This window comes from Liolophura sinensis, chromosome 7, assembly GCF_032854445.1.
Source record: "Liolophura sinensis isolate JHLJ2023 chromosome 7, CUHK_Ljap_v2, whole genome shotgun sequence".
Lineage (NCBI taxonomy): Eukaryota > Metazoa > Mollusca > Polyplacophora > Chitonida > Chitonidae > Liolophura > Liolophura sinensis.
Window position 1 is genome coordinate 47,774,015 of NC_088301.1, and position 21,732 is coordinate 47,795,746.

The 21,732-nt window shown below is 39.4% G+C and overlaps 1 protein-coding gene across 2 annotated transcripts in view; it reads left to right on the top strand.

Moving 5' to 3' along the window:
* Positions 1 to 4: 4 nt before the first annotated feature.
* LOC135470161 (emerin homolog 1-like) overlaps positions 5 to 21,732 on the top strand; it is a 238,355-nt gene continuing 216,627 nt past the window's right edge. For both annotated transcript variants that reach the window (XM_064748940.1, XM_064748941.1), the window contains exon 1: positions 5 to 8. The gene's annotated coding sequence lies outside the window, so the exon portion shown is untranslated. The remainder of the gene's footprint in view (positions 9 to 21,732) is intronic.

Genomic DNA, 21,732 nt, shown 5'->3' on the forward strand with positions numbered 1-21,732 from the left:
GAAATTCGGTCATTTTATTTTTATATTCGCTAAGTATATGCTGTAAAATATAATGTGATTCAACACGCGCTTTCTTCTTCTATGAACGAACCCGTAAAGAAATCAATACAGAAACACAAAGATATCATCCTTATGCATTGTTTTAATGCTATTATATGTTAAATGTGTTGACAGCACATCATTTCGAGTATTTCTAGACCAGTGACGTCTAATAAATTACAATTAACATCGCTGCATTTTTCTTCCCTGGTTCTGCTTGGGCCATGGTGCTGGGAGGGAAGAGGTTGTAATTTGCTACTATGTATGTATTTATATGAACAGTTGGAATAAAACCCAAACTGAGGGAAATTGACACGTTTCTTGTCGTAAATTGGTGATGGTCACGACAAAAACATGTACCGAGGAATGGTGATTGTGACCGGAAGAGGTAACGTTTGCCAGTCAATATTGTTCTAAAAGAATTGTTCTATAAACATCTGGCGAAACGTTATGGTACAAAAAAAAAAGAAAAAAAAAACAAAACAACCACGTTGCACCTACAACAAAGATTTTGTTAAATCAGCTCGTTAGGAAATCCTTATTTTCTGTTACCGAACATATCAGCAGATCCAAAATATCAAAAAACAACCTAAACACACGGGCGCGGTGCCATGACCCAAGAGACTCACACCAGTCGCATTATTGAAATATTCTTCTGTACACCGTAAAACACCAATTAAAGAAACAAATAAAACAACACAGGCTGTCATCGTTGAGCTTGGGTTATCATGCGTTACTCAAGCCATCTCTATGTCATATAGTACCGGCATAAGCGAGCTATCCGTATTGATACTATGATACTGTAATACTCGTGACAAGACATCTCCATCTTCGGGTTGACCGTGGAAAAATATTTTTGAAAAATAATCAGTTCAGGCCTACATCCAGTTAAAGCAACCCTTTCCTGCAGGTCAAATCGTCCAAAAGTACAACTGCCAAGGCACATCGTCCAAGAAAGTTTATCGTCCAAAATATAGATGCATGCATCATTGGAGATATAAAATCAAATCTTCTAAGACTGATAACTGTGGAATTTATTGTCGATTAATTATATATTAATATTTATTTATAGAAAAAACTTATGAAGGTTTACCTATAGACGTCAGTGATGTCCATGTATCATGGTGTCTGTATGTCCGGTTTATCACAGCTTTAGCAGAGGTCAATCCAATTATATTCTTCATTGGTAAGTTGATTTTGATAAACTTTTAATCCGGAATATCTGATCAGATTCAAGTTACTCCAAAAATGTAAATTGGGCGTGGTGAGAAGGGCAGACTCTGCGTGGTGGAGTTGACATGTGCGAGTAAGATCAAAGCTGGAGATATCCTTAGCATTTTCCAGAAAATTTCAGGGAGAAACTTTTCAAGTCACTCAAGATGGTTGACTGTTATTTCGATGCGGGGATTTGGCAAGGATTCGTGGGTGTCTTTCATGTGACACAATACATATAACCTTCTCAAAATCTTCGTAAACCAGTAGATTTAGGGAAGTACATATGTCAAGTACGCCACACAAGAGTTGTTTTAGTTCGATAAATTTTGTGTACACAGAGCTTAACCATTAAAACCTGCCAATAAACAGATCATACCACTAGGACTAAACTGTATGTACGATATAATTATATATCTTTGACGATTTGACCAACTTTCTTGGACGAATTATCTCGCAGTTTGTGTCGAGAGGTTGTGTCCACGCGAGGTGGGACAAGCGATAACAAATAGTCAGGGATATGTCTTTTACGCCGCTCTTCCCATGTGATAGTCTCTTTGTACTGAAGAACATAGCTGGTTCCTCTCGGACAACCGGTCATCGTTCGCAAGGCATCGAGCTGTAACTGTTACAACTGATTACACTCATTCATGGTACAGTTTGCCCACACAACATCAGCATAATCAAAAATCGGGAGAAGAAAAGAGTAATCAATACAGTGCTGTTAGTGATTTCCTAGAAAGTCTATATTTTACAGCGCGTAGAGAATTTATAATTGGAGCAATTTTCACAACAATATTGTTAATATGAAGATTGTTGAAAAGTTGATAAGTTGATATTATTGGGTGAATAACCCATGAAAACTAAGTGATAGAACTTTCTCGTATAACCCATACATAAAAATCTGGTAGAACAGCATATTACTATTTGGATTACACCCAGGATACTGATTTACATATTCTCTTGTAGCAAAAATTTTTTGTAGCAGAATTTTATAGTATTAACACGGTGTAGCGCTAGCTCCTGCGCTGGGGCATGCGGGCTTACATGTATAAATGCGTGCTTGTGGTTTAACGTCGTAACATGTATAAATGTATCCATGCGTATTTAGTGTTATTTGTGAATGTCTTTCAGCCAATAAAACATAGGATATACAATAACAGTCTTTCATAACCATTTATCTGTTTGGTAACATATATATGACTAACCACTGAAGATGCAAGCCTTTCTATAGATAGAGGCAACACAGATTTTTTCATTTCGGTGTTGTTGTTTTTTTCATGGTTTTATATCTCACGCCTATTTTTTAGGTTGTCTTTCGAAAATAATGGAAGTACACACTGACATATAGAGGTACTGAAGCAGACACAGAAAGTTATCGCATGTGAAAAAGAGTTTTAGCCATCGCTGTTGACAGATCCATTATGTTTGTGAGTAATGACACGGTAGTCTTTACACCGGCCCTAAACTTTACGATAATGACTCCAAGACTTGGAAACCAAAACAGCCTCTTAAGTCTACACCCGAATACACAGAATTGACACAAAGTACATGCGTTAGGAGTTGTGTTAGAACATTAGAAGGGATGTAGGCATTGCAGTGGTGTTAGTGATGGGTTGTAAAAATCTTGTTTTGAACAAAATTTCTTGGCGCCGTAAAATGTTTACAACATTACAGATTTTGGTTTACCTGTTAGAAACATTACTCTGCAAAACATGCATTAATTCTTAAATGCGACAAAATGTTCACGTTTAGGAACCTGCCCTCGTTAGTTAATTGTAACTAAACTTACCTAACTGACATATCAACGACATTCTGTGTGGCGATATAGTTACTTCCTACACGGTCTATTTTTCTATATCAAATTAAGACCCGTTTTCGCCCACGTCATTCACATTCCATGTTTTCTGCGACCCTCATAACCTAACACGGAGAAACAAATCCCTGGAGATTTAAGCGGTTTGAGCTAAGGCGCTTTAAAATCAAGCCTTAATCCTGTAATCTTTATCCAAAGTCACTGTAGATTTATACTCGTTCGACAACATGAAAACTACCAACTTAAGTGTACATGCAATGGCAAATTACACATAAGCTCTAAAAGCTTAGTTCATTCATTTTCTGTTCGACAGCGCGAGAAATTAGGCGCATACAAAGTAGGATAAGTTTGGTTGAAGGGCTCCGTTATTGATCACGACATTGGAACCCCAAAGTTCGTTGCCTTCTTGATAAGATACCTTTTTTCTACTTTCGTTGGTCTCGCCTAGGACTAGACCATACTGAAGAGAAAACCCGACGAGACATCTTTCAAATATGTGTAAATGTGCTTTACTTTTATTGTTAATGATGCAGTTGTACATCAGGCAGTGTTGCTCTCAAGAGCCACGTCATTATCAAGAAAATTCGAACTGGCACAAGACTATGTATGCACTGTAATGCCAGATAAATGGATGTGTGTTACATTGCATCAAACAACACTATTACCCCAAAACAGTGCCCAAAAATATCTTAATTATATCAATACTTTGAGTCATACTGTTCTCTCAAGTATGGAAACCTGCATGCTAAAATAATCCAGTGCACTTGTTTTATAATATTAGGGTTTCCCCGTGAATGTCTCTCTTTCAATGAAGATTTGTTCTCGCAGCAGACAATAACTGTATGTGACGGCTCACCCAGAACATTAGTCCTGTAACTGTATGTGACGGCTCATGCTGAATATTATAAATGTAACTGTATGTGATGGCTCATTGAGAATATTGACACTGCAACTGTATGTGACGACTCACCCAGAACATTAGCACTGTAACTATATGTGACGGCTAACTCAGCTCACTAGTCCTCCAACTGTATGTGACGGCTGACACAGAATAATATAACAGTAACTATAGGTGACGGCTCACCCAGAACATTAACACTGTAACTGTATGTGACGTAACTGTTTGTGACAGCTCACCCTGAACACTAGCACTGTGACTGTATGTGACGGCTCACCCAGAAGATTACCCCTGTAACTGTATTTGACGATTCACCCAGAACATTTGCCCTGTAACTGTATGTGATGGCTCACCAAGAACATTGGCACTGTAACTGTGTATGGCGGCTCACCCAGAACATTGACACTGTAACTGTTTGTGACGGCCCACCCAGAACACTAGCACTGTAACTGTTTGTGATGGCTCACCCAGAACACTGGCACTGTGATTGTATGTGACGGTTCACCAAGGACATTAGGACTGCAACTGTATGTGACGGCTCACCCAGAATATTGACATTGCAACTGTACGTGACGGTTCACCCAGAACACTAGCACGGTAACTGTTTGTGATGGCTCACCCAGAACACTGGCACTGTGATTGTATTTGACGGCTCACCGAGGATATAGGACTGCAACTGTAGAACATTGGCACTGTGACTGTATGTGACGGCTCACCCAAAACATTAGCACTGCAACTGTATGTGACGGCTCACCAAGAACATTTGCCCTGTAAATGTATGTGACAGCTCACCCATAACACTGACACTGTAACTGTATGTGATGGCGAACCCAGAACATTGGCACTGTAACTGTATGTGACGGCTCATCCAGAACACTAGCACTGTGACTGCATGTGACGACTCACCCAGAACATCAGTCCTATAACTGTATGTGACGGCTCATTGCAGAATAATATAACTATAACTGTATGTGATGGCTCACCGAGAACATTAGGGCTGCAATTGTTTGTGACGGCTCACCCAGAACATTAGGGCTGCAACTGTATGTGACGGCTCATCCAGAACATTGACACTGTAACTGTTTGTGATGGCTCACCCAGAACATTGGCACTGTGATTGTATGTGACGGCTCACCGAGAACACTAGTCCTCCAACTATATGTGACGGTTCATCGAGAATATTAGGACTGCACTTGTTTGTGACGGCTCACCGAGAACACTAGTCCTCCAACTATATGTGACGGTTCATCGAGAATATTAGGACTGCACTTGTTTGTGACGGCTCACCCAGATCATTGGCACTGTGACTGTATGGCTCATCCAGAACATTGACACTACAAATGTATGTGACGGCTCATCCAGAACACTGGCACTGTAACTGTATGCGACGACTCACCCACAACATTGCGCATGTAACTTTATATGATGGCTCACCCAGAACAGTGGCACTGTAACGGTATGTGACGACTCACCCAGAGCATTAGTCCTGTAACTGTATTTGACGGCTCACCCAGAACATTAGCACTGTAACTGTATGTGACGGCTCACCGAGAACATTGACACTGTAACTGTATGTGACGGTTCACCCAGAATATTGACACTGCAACTGAATGTGACGGCTCACCTAGAATACTAGCACTGTAATTGTTTGTGATGGGTCACCCAGAACATTAGCACTGTAACTGTATGCGACGGCTCATCCAGAACACTAGTCCTCCAACTATATGTGACGGCTCACCGAGAACATTAGGACTGCACTTATTTGTGACGGCTCACCCAGAACATTGGCACTGTGACTGCATGTGACGGCTCATCCAGAACATTAGCACTGCAACTGTACGTGACGGTTCACCCAGAACATTGACACTGTAACTGTATGAGACGACTCACCCACAACATTGCGCATGTAACTTTATATGGTGGCTCACCCAGAACATTGGCACTGTGTTATATTATAACTGTAACTGTATGACGGCTCATCCAGAACATTAGCACTGTAACTGTATGTGGCGGCTCATCCAGAACACTAGTTCTCTAACTGTATGTGACGGCTCATCCAGAACATTAGTACTGTAACTGTATGTGACAGCTCACCTAGAACATTGGCACTGTGACTGTATGTAACGGCTCACCCAAAACATTAGCACTATAACTGTATATGACGGCTCACCCAGAACATTAGCACTGTAACTGTATGTGACGACTCACCAAGAACATTGACACTGTAACTGTATGTGACAGCTCTTCCAGAACACTAGCACTGTAACTGTTTGTGATGGCTCACCAAGAACATTAGTCCTCCAACTGTATGTGACGGCTCACCGAGAACATTAGGACTGCAATTGTTTGTGACGGCTCACTCAGAACATTGACACTGTAACTGTATGTGACAGCTCTTCCAGAACACTAGCACTGTAACTGTTTGTGATGGCTCACCAAGAACATTAGTCCTCCAACTGTATGTGACGGCTCACCGAGAACATTAGGACTGCAATTGTTTGTGACGGCTCACTCAGAACATTGACACTGTAACTGTATGTGACGGCTCACCCAGAACATTAGCACTGAAAATGTATACGGCGGCTCACCCAGAACATTGACACTGTAACTGTATGTAATGCCTCATATAGAACACTAGTCCTCTGACTGTAAGTGACGGCTCACACAGAATATTATAACTGTAACTGTATGTTACGGCTCACGACATAAACTGATCAAAACAGATCGTTAGCCCATGTAACGACATAACGTGGTTCAAACAGAAGGTCACCTCATGTAACGACATGAGGTTGTCCAAACAGAACGTCAGTCTACAAGGATGACGTAGGCCCATGTAAACACATGAGGTGGTCGAAACAGAACGTCAGCCCATGTAACGACATGAGGTGGTCCAAAATGAACGTCAGCCCATGTAACCACATGAGGTGGTCCAAACAGAACGTCATAAGACATAAGGTGATCCAAACAGAACGCCAAGCGGTATAAGGACTTGACGTCGTTTAAGCAGAATTTCAACGCATGTAGCAACATGAGGTGATCCCAAAAGAACGTCAACTTGTATAACGACATGATGTCGTTTAAACAGAATTTCATCACAAGGCACGACATGACGTTTTCCAAAGCCTGTGTAACGATACAGGGTGGCCCAAAGGTAATGTTAGCTCTTAAAACAACATGAGGTGATCAAAACATAATGTCAGTCGGTGGTAAAACATGTGGTGGGCCAACGTTAGCTCGTGTAACGAAGACATGAGGTGATCTTTTATAATACTTTGTGGCGTTTCAAATGGAACATTAGTAACGGTATGTGGTGTGTCAAAGAGAACAGAACAGTACAAAAGACACACTACAAATCACCTTCCGTTGTACCGACACATACCCAGGTAACCCAATGTAATATGGGGCGGTTCGTATGGAACATTAGCATACGAAGCATCATGTGGCAGTTCGTACGAAACGTAACGACGCATGACGTTTCATGGTGTTGAGAGCTAATTTTTGAAACAATTGTCTCTTACACTGGACGCTCCACAGCAAAATATCCTTTGCGCATTATCATTACATGAGCTTTCCTATAATAAATTTACATAAAAGTCAAAGCCTCAACTTTATCGGAGTTTTAAATCACCCAAATGCTCGTGGCTGTAACACCACATGTACGGCTTCCTTCGTCTAAGGAGAACAAGGCACTTGCGTGTCATTAAAACGAAATCCCAGGCGAATACTACATTATGCCAGTGTTCGTCGGTAACCATAGTAAACGGCATCCTTAACGGCGAGGCGGACCGTCGCTGAACAGTTGCCGCGTTGGAAGCGAGCTATATAAAACCATTTACATACCGTTTGTTCTCAGTTGGGCTGATGTTCCGGCCTTCGTTTTACTGGGAGAAAGGTATACGACAAACTAAGTAGGCTATCTGATCAGGGAGAACTCTGCGTGCTGCATCTGTCGGAGTTACCGCGGAAGACCTTGTAAAAATCGAGACTTTCAGGATGGCGAAGATTCTGTGCTAATGTCAGGTAAAAACAGTTTCACACATCAGACATGTTACCGTACTCTGGACAGCTTAAGTCATATAACAGTTGTGCTTTCAGACACAGATTGTCACACTTGGGAAGTGAAGGATTTATAGAGCGAGACATTTCTTAACATTATTGAACTACGGATCAAAAAATAAATAAATAAAAATCTGGTGATAAATAGGTAAACAGTCATTGGAATGAACGAGGGAGAAACAGTTATGATTTTTCTCCTCTAGTGCAATGAATATGTTGGCTAATATTCAGTAAAGAATATATAATATGAAGAATATCCTATAAAAATGAATTCACGTGCAGTATCCCCCAAAGTCTTGGATGACATTATTAATTATTCTTCGGCCTAATAACTGAATTCTTTTAGACCTCATCGCATTTTGCCTTGTGACTGGCCATCGATAAGGAAAACGATTGTACACTCTTTTGTATCACACATGGCGGATATAGCATTGACCAGCGTACTCAAGTACGATTCTAAGATACAGGATTTTGCGTCATATTGCAACTGGAAACAAGATTTGATAAAACAACAGTAATTTTGTTTCCATAATTTTATTAATTATTAACAGGGTACTAAAAATAAGCTTTGAACCTTGTTTCTGAGTGGAAGTATTCGTGCACTTATGGGTAAGGGTTTTAATGTGTACTTGCTAACGTACATTGAGACAATTCTGTATTTTTGCTTTATTAAAAATTTAGAACTTCATCCATGGTCCTGTATGTTCATATTGTGATCTAATTGCTCGAATGTAGGCGTCCAGAAAGTTAAACCCGAATGAGTGTTTAAATCATGGTTCAAATTTACACTAAAAGCATGAACTGGCTTCACCTGGTAAGTCCCTGGTGAGTCTCACAACATAGTCACAATATGTTTTGCATAAATTAAACAACAGCTTGGTTGTAACAGATTCCACGCCTCCATTCATTTCTTATGGAGACGCAATAATATTAACTTAACCGCCAGGATCAAGGGAACATAATGCAGAATAGGAGAGTTTCGAGTTCGAACTCTTTTGTCGCTAAAGGTAATAACAGTCCTTTTGCATCACGTGACTATTGTTGTAATTAATTTACCGACCACTTCTTTCATCATGTTCTAGATACACGAATGGCTCCACTTGCCTTCAGGAACTTGTTAAGTTCAGTTACCTGTTATACTAAATGTAATAAAAATAGTTGCCTAACATTTGTGACATTCTTTTTATTATCCCCATATTCACTGTAATAAATATTATCACAGTTGCTAAAACTGTCTCTGAAATGATACAGCTGTATGAACTGTGAGTAAAAACAAATTAGTTTTTAGATTTAAAACCTTCCCTATAAGAGAGATAAAAGTTGAAATCTTCATATTACCCAACAAGTTTTTCATTTTCCAAGTCGTTCCCAAATGGCTTGACCAATGAGTAGCCAACAATCCTCCTCATATTTGCCATGATGTCACTGTGTGTTGGTCCGTTTTTAATTTCAAATTGTTATGTGTCTATACGAGAGATGAAAATCTTCAGGGGTTTCTTCTTCATGGTTCCATCATTCAACATCAAGGTTATTTTGCTTAATGTTCCAAAAACATGCTCGTGAACATTAATATTCCCAACAGAAAACTACGGCATATATATGAATTGCATTTTGAGTCTTCAACAAATGATATCGCTTTTGTGCTCCACAGGGAAATCTCCTAGAAAACACTGGGACAGAGCTCCTTGTAATGCACCACATAACAGTAACTGAACAAAGCACATCCTGGCCAAACCATAGCACTGTGGGAAACCTTTGATTTCCATGGAGGACTCCGAATTTTGGGATCTACTTTCTTCCCACCTGAACGGAAGCGACGAAGCTGAAATTAAATCGCGTCTTGCATCACTGTTAAATGTGGAAAGCGAACAAGTGACTGTTACAGACTTAATCGAAGCTCTGGTTTGTCATTTTGACTCCAACTGCACGCAGCATGTCTCAAGTGCTAAGGATCATATTGGGTTACAGAATGCCATCAATTTCATGGAGACATATCTGCTTCCTGTCATTCTGTTTCTCGGAATATCCGGAAACACTGTTTCCATCAGGGCCTTTGTGCTAAGTGACCTGCGAACGTTCATACCTGTGTATTTCCTGGTGGCCATATCTGTGGTGGACGTGGGGTTCCTGGTGAGCCTTTTGCTCGTCTGGCTGGAGAAGTACCACAAAGGTTTTCACACTTCTGAAGGGCTGTGTCAACTCACCATCTACGTCAGCTACGTTTGCACTTACCTGTCCGTTTGGTATCTGGCCGCGCTCTCTGTCGAGCGCTTTTTGGTCGTGTGTGTCTACTCATGTAAGCGACAGTTTTACTCTTCTATGACTGCAAAGGCCACAATTTACAGCCTGGCGTTAACTGCGGGGGTTATCTACCTGTACTTAACCTGGACCTCAGGAGTAATCAATGGATATGGTGGCCAAGTCTGTTCACCGCTACCACAGTTCGCCTCGGTTCTTGCTACGGTCGCTAAAGTTGAAACGATTGTAGGTTTAATGCTTCCCTATGTGTTGATATGCACTTTGAACATACTTGTTATATACAGCATGCTGAAACAGTCAAAGTCTATTGAGCAAGACCCAGTTCAGTGCGATCGGCTGGGTAATAATATCACTCGGATTTCCAGAGGTCGGCAGCTGTACCAGCTTAGAGTCACTCGCCTGTCTTTGGTACTGTCCCTCATTTCTATAATTCTAAGCGTTCCCTGTCATGCTCTGAGACTTAGAGCTATGTTTTTATCCTCATCTGCACGGACTTTATTGAAATTTTCTCAAAATGAATTTCTCTGGCAAGAACTACTGCAGTACTGTTTTTATACGAAGGCCTCTATAAATTTTTTCGTGTATTCTTTACTTGCCAGGGGTTTCAGGAAAGCTGTAAAGTCTTTGTTGGCCAAACTGAAATTCAATTATCTTCCCTGCTTTCCTGGCTTTTCCCAGAGGCTGTCGACCGAGACGAGACTGGAGATGGAAAGATACGGGTCTGTCCCAGAACTGTCAAGTGTTACTTCAACAGAGATCTAATGTCTAGTAATAGCATGAAATCTGGAAGAATCTGGAAGAAAACCAGAAAATTTTGAGTTGGTACTGAAGAAGAAGAAAAGATGATACATATACGATGTAAATGCTTGATGTTGTCTGACAATTCGGGAATGATGGAGGAGGCTTTTATGTAAAAGCTAATCTGCGATTTAACCAAGGAACGTTGAGCAGGTGGAAATCCAATGACCTTTGATATAAGACCATAAATCTAAGATTCGATGTCGTAACACATAGACGAAAAAAAAACGTATATCTATAGTAAATGTATGTATTTTTGTATTGTTTTTGTTGTTCTAATTTTAACTCCGCACTCAAATATATTAACCTGTTCATGTATATAAGACATCGGACTAGACGTGAAGGAACCGTACTAAACCACCGCCCTCTGGATAAAAACGTCCAGACTTCAAACCGCACGCGGCAGAAAAGATTCCAGCGCTGAACCTCATAGGCCTCTATCTGTTGGTGGGCTATTGGGTTATCCATAGTGTCATTAATTACCGCTGCAAGCTCAAAGGGACAGCCAGCTTCACTAAGTAACATCCTTCCCGTCTTATTATCTTGCCACTGGCATTGCATGAGCATTTTCTCGTTTGTTTTATGGGATTGTCACTGATTTGAATACCGGTATTGTCAGCGTTCCCATGGAGATAATAAAAAGCACAACTGTCGTGGTTGCAAAATGTTTGCAGAGGAAAGGAGGAAATTTTTGTCTTTTACTGACTACACAGATAAATTAGCTCTGATTCCAGTACATAATCAACATCACATAAGGTATACATGTGGCGAATGCCATACCAAAAAACGAATACACCGGATGGTGCTTCTGGATTAGATTAGTTACACTGTAATTACTCGCTTTGGGTCTGAAATCCTTTAATTAGTGTCCGATGAACATTTATATAAAGATAAATTTAAAAATAGTAAGAGCATAAGAATACAATCATTGTTTTGGAACCTTTTTAACATTTATCGGCATCCCAAAGGAGGATCCTGTTCTTTGGTGACGAATTATCTAGGCAAGGTAGGGCACCTGCTTTTCCAAAGGAAAAACGTCGGCTTCCTTCGTGAACAGGAACGGAAATTGCCCAGTAACGCAACCTAGGTATTTGTGTAAAACGACTTTGACTCTTTACTATCCACGGAAATCTTATATCTTTTCAAGGAATCCTCATTCTGCCGATTATCGGATTATCAATTAATCACTAAGCCACAGAGCCAAGGTATGTATACAGCGCCCCTCATTCACGAATGATAACAGCTTATAAATATTAACCACATCACTCACTTACTTCCATTCGGTCAGTGCATTAAGACAATAGATTGAGACCAGCACTATGTTTTTCAGTAAGCAAGAGATTACTCTCGTAATGATTAGAGATTCTATAAATACTGCACGCTCTCGAGGCGCAACACATCGCCTCGAACAATCAGTCTTCCAAGACATTCATTACGTAAGTGTCAAACGCACAAAGAAAACGCTAAATAACATAGGTCAAACGCGCACATACATCAGACAGCCAATAACAGTGGCAATACACAAGAGCGCTGTCGACTCTTGTCAGCTGGAGAAAATTTGGAAAGCATAAGGTAACCTAAAGATTACTTTGTTTCAAAGACAATACCCGACAATAATATACAGTTAATTAAGTTAATGAACTGGCTTATGCGCACAAGCAGAAACGAACCCCAACCTTTCCGTCACTCTGGGATTCTTTTCTTTTCCTTTATGTATTTGCTCGATTTTTATTTCTGATTTATTGCTTTGTTCACTGTTGCTAAGATACAAAGGCTTATATCTTCACGTAAATGTGAAAGGTTTCACAAGCTTTCGACCTCTCGTCGAAACCCTGAAGAGGGTTGATGGCTTATTAAGCCGTTTACATTTACGTGGCCATGCCTTTACATCTTCATTATTTTCATTGAACCGACGCACGAATATATAGATCTAAAGCAGTATATATTTACATTTTGGCGGGTAATATGAATTGCCGACCTATTTGTAACCTTTATTTCATGTATGTATATGTATGTATGCTTAGAGTTTTACGCTATATGACGACGAGTAGTCATTGGATGTGTCAAATGTTGCCAAAATTGCCAGGCATATAAAGGAGCAACAACACAGATGTTTCGTTCACTAGCTGTTACATATTAGTTTTAATAATACATAACTGGACCGTAGACTCGAAACACAATGTTTCCAAACAACGATCATAGCAGTACTTTATGACCTTGACTGGGTAAATGAATAGTTCGGTAACGTTAAAGATTTTAATGAATCTTTTTTCATTGTTTCTGCCATGTATGTTACAACGCGTAACATTATGAGAGAATAAAAAAACGCTGAAATCAACTGACATTTTCTACAAAGAAAACATTTATTACGTTTTAAACTTTAAAAAATTTGATGTATGTATATGTACGTATGCTTGGGCATGACACCCCACTCAGTCACAATCTACTCTCCTCGGGCCAGCCAGTCCTGTTTCCTTCCTCTAAATTCTCAGTTCTGAGCGCCAAGTGTACCATCAACAAGTGCCATTTTTAAAGGCTTTGGCATGACCCGACGAGGGTTTGATCCGAGGTCTCCCGACTTTGAAACGGACGCTCTAACCATTAGGCCACCGACGGTGTCCTTTATTATTAGGGGTTTAAACGATTGAAATCGTTAGGATTATCATTATTATTCTCACCAATTTTGCGATACATTTGTGAGAAAACGACAATTGGTACATCGTGAAACTTCAATATATTTTAGGAAAGGATCCTAAGTTATGCTTATTATCTTTTGGAAGCATTTGATCGCATGACTTGGCTGCTATATTGGATTTAATCCAACTAAAAAAAATCTTCTCTAGAACGGCTGATGCGATTGAGCTGAACTGCAGTTGCACAAAGCCTAGGCACGTACAGATTGCTAACGAAAACTCTCTCCGTTGAAAATTGTACAAGCTCGGTACTGGGTGAAAATATCAAAATACCAAAAATTCGTATTCTGCTAATATTTTCTACAGTTATACAGATGATCTCCGGCAAATACTCCTATCCGATGCAGTCTTGGACTCCGAAAATGCAATTTTTGCAAAACCGGAAAAGACATCCTTAAAACCAAAGTTGGGTAAATCTCCTTAACAGATGAAGCTACAGATGCAATCTTAAGGCACCTTTCCCTAAGGCTTGGGGACAAATTCTACGTGACCGAAATTTGCGTCAGCAAGACGAAGGTTGTACATGTAAAAGAAAATCTCCATTTTTACATTTTTTCAAAATTGAAGAATTACAGCTAAAGGCTCTACAGAACTGCGTGAAACTTAGTTATGTGCTAGGCCTCGAGATGAAATTTGACGAGTAAAAATTTGGGTGACCTGAGTCATGTGAACTGATGGCCATTCTGAGTTGAAGAGAAATCATTTGAGAGTCATTTTCTGCAGAACCCCATGTCCGATCCACTTGAAATTTAACAGGCATAACAAGCGTTCCCTGGCGCTATTTGCGAAGAAAAAAAATTCCCTCCATATGTGCAGGTCACGAGACAGAAAACTGTTACAACTGTAAAGCTGAAAATCGCAGTGTGAAAAGGGCTGTATATGTACTCAATGTATGCTGAAAATTGAGCTTTGTTAAAAAAAACACAGGACATGCACGACATCAACTAATGTCCAAAGGCTGATTTACTACATTTGGCATATCTACATATACATGCTGTATAGTGTACATTAATGCACTGATGGCTACGAAGAAAGTACGCTTTCTAATGAAGTTTGTTATATATAAATGCATGGACACCATTCAGGTAACCGCAAGCGATACCGTATAGGCCGGAAATAACGATTGCTTTAGCAGCTATATTTTGAAATCTACTTTTTTATACATCTCACTGAATATTGTTTACATCTATAGACAGTTAAAATTTCTTCAAACATGTACACGGTAAGTATATGGTATTACTTGCTTTTCTTCATACATCGACGACCGGCACGATAGCTCAGTTGGTAGAGCGTCCTTTTTTTTTTCGGGTGCGGAAGATCCATGGTCAGTCCTGTGTCGGGTCACATCTAATATCTTAAAAGAGGAAGTTGTAACTTCCTCGCTTGGAGTTCAGCATTAAAGGGATAGTGTAACGACTGGTTGACCTGTATTAGTATAATGGCTCCGGCGGGGTGGCTTACTTGCCTTTGGTAAGTCGTCTCATTGAAGTACCATTAGATAAAAGAGCGGTGGACTCACTCACTCATACATTGATGTGAGTATCGATTTCAATGTATATTTTTTCATGCATGCAGAGTGGTTTATTCAACTGGTGCCAAAATTTCTAGGCTGAAGGGATGTTTCATTCACTAACTGTTGCATATTAGTTTTAGTAATACATAACGGGATTGGAGACTCAAAACACAATGCTTCCAAACAGCGATGATGGTAGTGCCTCTAGCATCTTGGCATTGCTGAGGGGCCATTTCAAATATTCTTTAATATCGATCGGAATGTTATCACTGACACATCCATCCAGCCTTACATGAGTGTATGTAAAAAAAAGGCATCCTGATTTTTGCAGTGACTTTGTATTTTTGTACTTTGTACTTTGTTTTATCCGCCAAATTCTGCGTGCAGACATAATCGGACGGGTCCACCTCGGATTAGGCACGCTTCAAGGCCGACTAAAAACAAATCAACAACACCAGTTTGTAGAACAGTCGATCCGTCACTGAGATTTGCGACATTGGACATGTGTGGACTATGACCAAAAGTCCACGAAGTAACTATGCGATCTCGACAGTACCAATTTAAGGCACACGCCAGCCTTATCACCACGTGCGACTAGCCATCTAATAAACATTTCCAAGCTGTCAGTCAAGAACATTCATCTGATGAATAATGTCCAATATTTGTTATATATTCCAGGAAATCTACTGATAAATTTCACCTAATATACAAGTAGAGTTATGGCGTCACAATGCGGACAGCAGCAATCGGATGTTCAAAAGTGTAGTAAAAGTTAAGCCAGGCTTAAATTTTACTATCAGTCTTTACCTACGTCTTGGTCTACGATTGTGATTGTAACTTCGAAAAATTACAACCGCCTTACAATTCCTTTGCGCAAGCGGTGTAAATTAGTTTTACAATCAAATGTAAACTCAACTGTAGGGTATACAATCGATTGCAGCTACAATCGCTTTGAGCAAGCGGGCCCAGGGCCCGGTTTCGGGACGCACTCTTAACATTAAGTTGACTTAACGACCAGTACTGTAGGTATTACGTCATGGTGGTAGTTGCGAGCTCGTAACGTTTTAAAAGAGTTTCGTGAAACTGGGCCCAGGACCTTGCGCCATTGTTATGCCAAAATGGATTGTAGCGTAACGTCTACAATATTACAATGTATCAGTTTTTATTGTAACGCCATAGTGTTTTTAATGTGACGTCATCATGATTTAGGTGAGAAAGGAACATTTGACGTCAATAAACTGACATCAAGATCCTGCTTCCGGGAGTTTCACGGGTACTCATTTTACTGATGTCAAACGTTCATTTTCAAGCTCATCGGCAAATTAAAGACAGAAAATTGCCACAGAAGAAACTGTTTCATTTTAATATTGTAGACGGTGCAATTTTGAACCTATAACTGCAGGGACAACGAGCTGAAGTTACAATATTCGTTATGTTATAGGCTCAGCTGGTAGTATGCTAAAAGTTGTATTCGTGGAGTCTCGTGTGAACGTCGGTCTTCGATATTGACCACCTGACTAGCTCAACACTTACAATCACTAAATATTAGCTCGTGGGCTTTTGGATCTTCACATCTTATCAACAAAGGTAACACAAACAAAACAATAGTCATAAAATCTTAAGGCAAACATGAAGGGCCATAAGTTAGACAAAGGAAGATTTTTTATAATAAATACATCACACATGTAGTTCTTTCATAAATGATTAATGTCACTACACGTTGAACATTTGCATGTTGGTCATTACAATTGTTGTATTGAGTCTTTAAAACCTGGAAACCTTTTGCTTGTCTTAATCTTTGCGGCAAACCATGCATTCCATAATTTTTTTTCCAAAGTGGATCAGCGAGCTTTGTCCATCTGTTTTTGTGTTCGTTGTGTGAACACAAGCGAGGTAGTGGGGAGTTGGAATGAGGCAGATTTTTTTTAAACACCTAGTGTGAAGTAGAGATCTCTAAACATTTTCACGTTAAAAACATGAGCGTCGTTACGATGTATCTGTGGTAATATACAGTTTTTTATGATCGCGTAGTAATGAAATTATAATAGTTTTTATTGGTTATGTTTTCGGCTCCGAAAGATGTATATTTTTAACTATTCACTCAACGTATGGAGATCCATGACTGCCTTGCGTCTAAAGCAATATCTGATGTGAGGTTGATGCGATTTGCAACATCATGACAGTACACAGCTTTGTCCACGCCTTGATCACGCGAATGTATTTATGCATTATAACGTCACCTTAGTATCGTAATCATAGCAACATTTATGACGTCACCGGCGATAATCACACAACGAGCGACGTAGAGGACAATGATGAAGGATTTGCAAAATCCTCAATGTTTCTTTGGAATTCTTCTCATCGGTAAGATTCGATACAGAATTAGCTATCCAAGCTTTTGCTGCAGACAATATGAATCCTTTTAGTATGAACCCTCAGCCTTCAATTAGGCCTTTTTTGTCGGATAAGTTATAAGCTAAGCTGTAACATGACTCTGACATTTGAAAACTTTGAGCTTCGAAGAATCATGTCCTGCTGTACACGCAAGACCGTTAGGTGAATGACCATATCAAAAGATCAATTTTGATATGAGCGACACTCATGCTGACCTCGTAAATTTACATTCCACTGAGTTCTGTTACTCTAATTTACGAGTAGCTTGCGTGTCGTAGTCTACCATAGGCATTCTATTTCCAAAATGTTTTCAAACCAGAAATGAATCCTAACATAACAACATTTTACAATGCCATTGAATTCCATGCATAATTATTTCAGGTCATGTGCTGACCACCCATGGAAAGAGTATTTCCATACACTTGGATGGAGAAGAAAGTCTGTCTATCAACGGAGGTAGGCGTAATACATACACACTATAGTTAAGGGCTAAACCATTCAGCGAGTTAAGAATCATTTTTAACATTTTATGCATGGAAACTCAGCATATTCTTTTAATTAAGACAAAAATGTCACCAGACATCTTTGATAGCTGATATTCAGACCTTTTTTTAGCTTTAGTTTCTTGTTGAATGTTGACAGGCACTCCTTCTGCATTGTCTGAAAGGTCTTTTACATTCAACTCCAGCAATGTCATAGTTATGTGTATGTGTTGTTATTTGTGAGAATGTGTGGGAGTAAGTGGGCAATTGGTAATTTAGGAATAGTTCTCGGTGGATGAAGAGGGAATTATTGGGTACGTACACTCAAAAATGAATCTGTCAATTTGAATAGAATATCTATTGTCTGAATGGTGCTAGAATGTATTTTGCTATTGTTATGTCATTTTTTCTGTTAAATATAAGACAAATATTCTAACAGACTAACAGGATGTTATGTTGAATATGACACAATACTATGTTATAATAACAGAATACATTCTAGCATCACTCAGACAAAAAGGCTTTCTGTTAAAATTAGCATATTCATTTTTTACATGTACGCTTTATCTCCAAGTTTACGGTACCAAGTAATACGTATTTCAAAGGATGAGTGATTTGTTTGTTGCAGTTTGCCATTACTTGCATCTCTTTTAAGTTAAGTTTCATTGTTTTTTTCATTTACGTAAGGACAGTGATCCAATATTTATGCCAGAAGATGTCTCTTTTTTTATAGTTCACTATGTCTTTCCTTTCTGTCGCAGGCTGCGAGAGTACGAAGAGCCAATTCAGATAAATAAACGTACGGGTTCGTTCGAAGGGCTATCACGGTTTCTAGAGATTGGAAACAAGCGGAATAAAACCAAAGCCCCAAAGCGACAAACCAGGGCAGCAAGATGGAATGTTGACTCGCTTGTGGACGAGTCGTGGGAAGTGGAATGGACTACACCTAACCCCGACCCAAAACTCGGTTTGCAAAGCGTCTTACAGGTACATGTAATTTTGTGACATTCAATATACGTGACAGTTTGCATAAGATAACTACCCTACGGTCATATATGATCCATACACGGATTAAGACCAAAAACTCGAACCCAAATATAGCAAAAGGTATTCCTCTTTTGTGAGGGGGAGAGGTACCGCTTCGATGGCCTATAATGGTCAAAGTGGCCGCCTCGAAGTCGGGAGACCCGGTATCAAACCCAGGTCGGGTCATACCAAAGGCTTTTCAAATTGTACTTATTGCTACCTTGCTTGACGCTCAGCACTGAGAGGTTAGAGGAAGGACACAGGACTGGTTAGCCCCTTGTCAGTATAATGTGAGTGGCTGGGTGTCAAGTCTGGTTCCTGGGCATGATACTTCAGTGGCGGCAGCTGTTTCGCTGCTCGCCCTGCCACAAGAGAACACAGTATACGTACACACACCGTCGTCGTTTGACTAATATTGTTCAGTGCGACATAAAATCCCAAGCATCCATACATAAATTCTTTTGTCAGGGGTAATTGCGCCGTGTCTTTTTCTTCACAAGGAAATAACTGAAGAAGACAATGATCATGCTTAATATATAGGCTACAAATATAAATTAAGAAATGTATGAGATTATTTTGTGTCCGATTCGAAAACCACACTAATTGACGTATAATCGTATTCCGTATGTAGTTATTTTCGATTTCAAAATGATAAACATTACGTTAATCAACAATCAAATAAAATATAAATAAATTGTGCTACAATTGCATAATTTGATTAGATAAATTGTGGACTGCCTTAAAATTCCATCGGATATCAGTTTTTAGTCTTGCCTGAAAAAAACATTTTCTCTTTAAATATGGAGCCGGATAAATAGTTATTTACTCTACAAGTTAAAGCTTGATTTAACTGTTCGCTAACCAGATGACAGTCCGTCAATGAACCCTTAATTTCCAGCGTCGTATAAATCTCTCAACGTAAAAAAATATACTAAGTGTTATGTAGGATATATCTGTGCAATGTATGGCTTGTTTTACAGCAGAGAGGGCATAAGGTAGATTTACATATATGTGATACATACGTTAGGTTAACATAAACCTGTCTTTAGAAATATTTCTTCGTTAGTTATGTATTGAGTTCCATCGACCAATTTCGGGAAATGCTGAGCTCGTCAAAGATAGCTAAGACTTCGAAGGCGGTAATGTTATTTTTCAACATTTACGTCTAAAAAGTTATGTTGGGCGGAAAATTTGTGCACTTTGAACGTTTGATTTTGAGACTAGTCTGTAATACATGGGTTGCTGGGTTCATCCTGAACATGTGCCATAAAACAGTGATGAATAATTTTGCCAGCCTACACAGAAGAAACGTTATTGTCCATTTGCATTGTTTTCATCTGATTGTATATTAAATGTAATGACAACACAGCATTTTGAGTTATTCTTGAACAGTGACGTCTAATAAGTTGCAATTAACATCACTGCATATTTTTGTTGCCATGCTGCTATTCTGCTTAAGCCATGGTGCTAGGGGCGTCTAAATTGCTACAATTTATGCATTTACATGAAAAGTTAGAATAAAAACCCTGACTGAGGTAAACTGACAAGAGGTCATCTATATATATATATATATATATATATATATATATATATATATATATATATATAGAACCATTTTCTCTTCTTTGGCTGAGATTTAATTTGATCTGGCGAGAGAAATACCATGGTCTTTTCTTCCGGCACTCTCCCCATCGCGCCGGACATCCCCTGAATTAACTAACACATGGCCTTTCTAGCTACGTCTTATTCTCTTTACCATTGCCTCCCACTTTTAGACACATCTCCCGTGGTCTTTGCTTTTTCAGGTTTCGAGCGAAGAAATCCGGAGAGCCCAGCTTGCTCAGGTTAAAGACGTCATCATATACAGCGGCTCCATCTTCGGTTCTTCCATCATCATCGTGTTCGCCGTTATGTTTTTCCGGCACCGAATCCTTTTATCTGTGGCTGCTGCTGTTCTTACTTTTGTATCAAGATGTGCTGCCCTAGATTGCACCTATACATGACTAACCCGGAAAAATACGTCCACGACAGAATGACAAATACATACCTGGAATGATCGTGGAAGACAGACGGCAAGATCATTCATTACCAGCCTACAGTAGAGGAATTAGACCTTTTAACCCAGGTGATGGAACAGTTGATGGAACCGTAATTGAAATGTTGGCCTATAATAGTAATAATTTTTGGCTGACGTTGACGGATTTCATTCAGACAAACATGCAAATGACTGTATGTTAGGTTTACCATTACTTCGTAAATGACAAAGTACCTACTTCAAAGGTTGTTTTTTTTTTGTTCAGGTCAAACTGCCAGCTTCATACACATGCGCAAGAATAAAATCTCCTTTGAATCGAAAAAAATTAATACGTCTTTTTTTTGGTTCATGTGAATTCGTTGAAATAGAAATGTTTGTTGAAATAGAAACAAAATAGTATATTGTTGATTTCGTCTGTGTATGTACATGTATATTTCTCTTAAATTTATTCAAATACACAAAATCATGATATTGTCAAAATATCATGCCCCTCAGTGAGTATTGGCCCTAT